Source organism: Penaeus vannamei, chromosome 18, assembly GCF_042767895.1.
Source record: "Penaeus vannamei isolate JL-2024 chromosome 18, ASM4276789v1, whole genome shotgun sequence".
NCBI classification, from domain to species: domain Eukaryota; kingdom Metazoa; phylum Arthropoda; class Malacostraca; order Decapoda; family Penaeidae; genus Penaeus; species Penaeus vannamei.
The window spans coordinates 39,481,977-39,486,976 of record NC_091566.1 but is presented as its reverse complement, the minus strand read 5'-3'; positions in this window follow the sequence as shown (position 1 = coordinate 39,486,976).

Here is a 5,000-nt window from a genome sequence, read left to right as displayed (position 1 = left end):
CATATCAACATTACCAATGCTTCTATTCAGTGTAGGCCTACATCGACAAGTTACAATTACCCTCAGATTATATTTCAAATAATTCCTACATATCTAATTTATCTTATCTAGTTATATATTTACATTCAAAGACACTCTATAGCAAAGTCCTTTAATCTTATACACTTCTAAGTAAAAATGTCTCCAGTATTTCCGAAATATATATTTACAAAACTTACTGTACATTTCGTCCGAACTTCTGGAACCAACAGCACTTTAAAGTCTCAAGGGCAATATACCTGTCCAATATAAAAATAGGCACAGGGTGTGTTGGCTGAAACTGTGCTAAGGTAAACACAAGCATAGATGTACGTAGATACACCTATATGCACATACAAGAGTACAAAATAGGAACTAAATGTCCTGATTTTTATGGTAAATTTATTTCTGCTATCATTATTAACCATCTTATTTGTATTATTATCATCACTGCAGAATTATTATCATTATCATCATTGCCATTAAGCTCATCATCTCCATCATCGTCATCCTCATCTTTATCATTATTATATTCATTGATATCATCATAATCTTTTTCAATGCCACTATCATCATCACCTTCACCAGCACTGTCACCATCATCACCATCATCGCCATATCCATCACCAGCAATATTTCGATCATGATTATCATCTATGTTGTTATTATAACAATTGTCATTATCATTATCCTTACTATTATTGCTAGCTATCATTGCTGTTATTGTCATTTTCTTTTTTATCATTTTCATTATCGTTATCATTATGATCATTATTATTGTTATCATCATTATCATTATTATTATCATTGTCATTCTATTATTACTGTTATTATTTTTATTATCATTATTATTATCATTATGATTATCATCATTTTATTATCATTATCATCATTATTATTATTATTGATATCATTATTTTTTCATTATCATTATTATGATTATTATCATGATTAAGAAGATTATGATTATTATTAGGATTATTATCATCCTCATCATTATTGTTATTATTATTATCATCATTGTTGTTGCTTTTATTATAATTATTTTTATTATCATTGTTATCACCATTGTTATTATTATTATCATTTTCATTAACATTGTAACTGATATTATTATTATCATTAAAATTATTGATCACTATTATTATTATTGTCATTATTGTTATTGTTACTAGTTCCATTATCATCATTGTTATTATCGTTGTTATCATTATTAATATTAGTGTTGATATTGATATTGTCATTAACATTATCATCGTTATCAGTATTATAAGAATTAAAAAAAAAGAATGCTGATCTAAGTTACTCATCATGTCACTCACCTTTACCCTTTTTCATATATTTACCGTGAGCTCTCGGATAACACAAGGCAGGTCGTCCTTTTAAATTGGCCCAAAGCTTTCCTGGGGCGTTTAAAGAGGACGGGAGAGACGGCCGGTGTTGTCGCTTTTGGTGTTCGATCCCACAAGCACCTGGTCGTTGTTCTTTTTTTTTGTTATTATTATCATTATCTTCATCATCAGCATCATCAGTATCATCGTGATTATCATTATCATTATCTTCATCATCAGCATCATCAGTATCATCGTGATTGTCATTATTATTATCATTGTCATCGTCATTATCATCATTATTATCATCGTCATTATCATCATCCTCATTATCATTGTCATCATCCTTATCATCGTCATTATCATTATCATCGCCTATTCATTATCATTTCATCATCATCATCCTCAGCAGCGTTACCGAAACTACCACTAATCCACTAATTGCTACCACTATCATTTTTATTATCATAATGGCTCTCGTTATTGTTAAGAGTTTCTCCTCTGATTGCAGTAATTACTGTATTTATCTTTCCTGTAAATGAATCATCACGTTACTGATATTTCCTCACAAGTAAATCTAGGAAACCGTAATTGTAAACATTAAATCATTTTTCTACACATGGGTTGAAGTACAGTGAGGCTGAGCACAGTACAGGAGATCTTTTCCGTGTAAGAGAGAATTTCAAACTGGAAACCTCGATGTTTGCGAATGTTTGTTAAATTTGTCTCGTATGCGTATGTGTATGTGTTTGTGTGTGTGTGTGTGTGTGTGTGTGTGTGTGTGTGTGTGTGTGTGTGTGTGTGTGTGTGTGTGTGTGTGTGTGTGTGTGTGCGTGCGTGCGTGCGTGCGTGCGTGCGTGCGTGTGTGTGTGTGTGTGTGTGTGTGTGTGTGTGTGTGTGTGTGTGTGTGCGCGCGCATGTATCTGTGTGCAAGCGTGTGTGTGTATTTGCGTTTGTGTCTTCGTGAATGCAGACACACCCTGAATGAATGACCGAATGAGGGAGTAAGCGGGCGAGTGCGTGTGCCAGCGAGGCTCCGGGCGACGGGGATTCGCGCCTGGCATGTGAGTCATCGGAGGTTAATGCTGTTTGCCCGCAGGCACTTCCAGCGCGCGCGAATAACACCTCTGTGTCCAGAAGGATGAAAAATCAGATGTCGTGGTAATATATAATGATTTATGATGATGATGCATTATAATCCATAATCAAATTAGATACATATAGTTTTATATCTTTGCATCATTGTATATACTCCAGATATTATTTGGTTCAATCAAATTAACCTTGGCTTCACTGATTACTGATATTGAAGACAGTACAATGCGAACCTCTCACAGCTAGGAGATGAATGCTAGAACTAGCCTGTACCTAATCATCAACATAATAAACCTAATCTTAAAAAGAATATAGCTAATCACAAAACAGAATATTTCGAATCGCCAACAGATGACATACATAGGCCTACACAACCAACCGGGTACCGCATTATCACGATTAACGTCAGGAGGGGCATCGGGGGAGAGGCAGAAGAAACATGATAATAATGTAGTTAATGTTAATGAATAGATTTGATAGTCACTTGGAAACTAAACTAATGAAGGGAAATTGCACAATGATGGGTCGTAATTTTTTTTTTTTTTTTTTTTTGTCTTCCTGTCAAATGCTGTCCCCATGTCCTATCAATATCATATCCATTTCATTAACTACAATGAAAATAACGCGAGGAAGAAACAGAAAAAAGGAACAAATATCGAAAAAGAATAACAAAAAATCTCCGAAGCCTGTAAAGCGATTATACGTTAGCTTTCTGCCCCCCTCCCCCTCCCCCCCTCCAATGAAGAATGACACCCTCCCCCCACCTGCTATCCCCTTACCCCCTGCCATCAGCATTGTTGGATTACTCCAAGTGGGGCTTCCCTGGAGGGGGGGGGCAGGGAGGGAGAGAGGAAGGGAGAGGAGGGAGAATGGAAGGGAGGGAGGAAGGGAGGGAGGGAGGGAATGGGTGGAAGGGAGAGAGGGAGGGTATGGGTGGAAGGGAGAGAGGGAGGGAGGAGGAGGAGGCAGCTCTCTGGAGATAGGGTGTAGGAGGGGAAGGGGAGAGAGAAGCGTGAAAGATTGGAAATAACAGGAAAAGGCGATGAATAACGAGAGAAGATTATTGATTAAGGGGGATTCTGTGATTAGGGTTATCATAGCAGCTTGATTGATGATAATTATGAACTCATTATCTCCAGTATTCACCAGAAGGACTCGGAAGAAGAAGAAAAAGAAAAAAAAAATCAGGGGAAGTAAACAGGCAGATTAACGTGCTATAAATCTGACTGTCTGTTCCATCAAGATTTGCATCAACTGATCGCATTTGCAGATTTATCTCCCGGGCATCAACACTATCATAATACTACTAATCCGCAGGCAATTTATGAACGATATTGAAAGATCGAGGCTATTAGTATGAAAGATTTACTGCGACGACCTCGGTGAAGCGATGTGCACGAGGCCAGCGCTGTAATAGGCCTACATAAAAAGGCACTTGGACATTTCATAAATAGCCATTACATAATATAGCGTGATGATGTAAAAAGAAAATAAAAAATCATCAAAAAAAGAAAAGGAAAATAATAATGATAACAATAAGAAAATAACAAATGAATGCTTACTGAAAAATTACCAAATGACAATGACAGTCAATCACAATCCATGACTATGTATGAACATTCGCACAAAGAACATTATAACAGTCAACCACAACTACAACAATCAACTACAATAAAAACACTCAACCATAACAACCGATGGTAACAACAAACCGAAATGAATCACAGAACCTCAGCCACTCAACCACACCAGTCAGTCAATGACGAAAGCAAGCAACCACACTCACAACCTTAACAACCCACCCACCGCGCCACACAGCGACCCACCGACCAACCACCACGAACAAGCGAACAACCGAGACTCAACCACATGCCCCCCCCCCCTCTGTCCTCCGCCCGACGGTGCGAGGCAGAGAGAGTGGAGTGAGCAGGAGGGGGGGGGTCCAGGGGGTTTCAGGGGGTCCAGGGGGGTCTTGGGGGGCGGGGGAAGGGGAAGGCGACAGATACCAACAGTGGCGTCGGCGAGAGGCAGTCACTAACCACATAATGGGGGAAGTTTGATGATGAGTGTGAGAGAGAGGAAGAGGAAGAGGAGAGGGGAGGGGGAAGAGGAGAGGGGAGGGGGAAGAGGAAGAGGAGAGGGGAGGGGGAAGAGGAAGAGGAGAGGGGAGGGGAAGAGGAGAGGGGAAGGGGAAGAGGAAGAGGAGAGGGGAGGGGGAGAGGAAGAGGAAGGGGAGGGGGAAGAGGAAGAAGAAGAGGAGAGGAGAGAGGGGAGGAAGAGGGAAGGAGAATGGAGATGAGAGAAGAGAGGGAAAAAGGGAAAGGGAGAGGAGACAAGAGAAGAAAGGGTACAGGGGAAGGGGAAGACAGGGAAGGAGAAGTGGAAGACGAGTGGGAATTAAGAGGGAAGGGGAATGGATAAGACAGAGGGAAGAGGGGAAATAGAGAGAAGATGAGAGAAAAGAGGGAAAGGGAATGAGGGTGAGAGAGAAAGGGAAGGGTAAAGGGAGAGGAGAGAAGGAGGTAAGGGCAGAAGGAAAGGAGAGAGGAAAGAGTA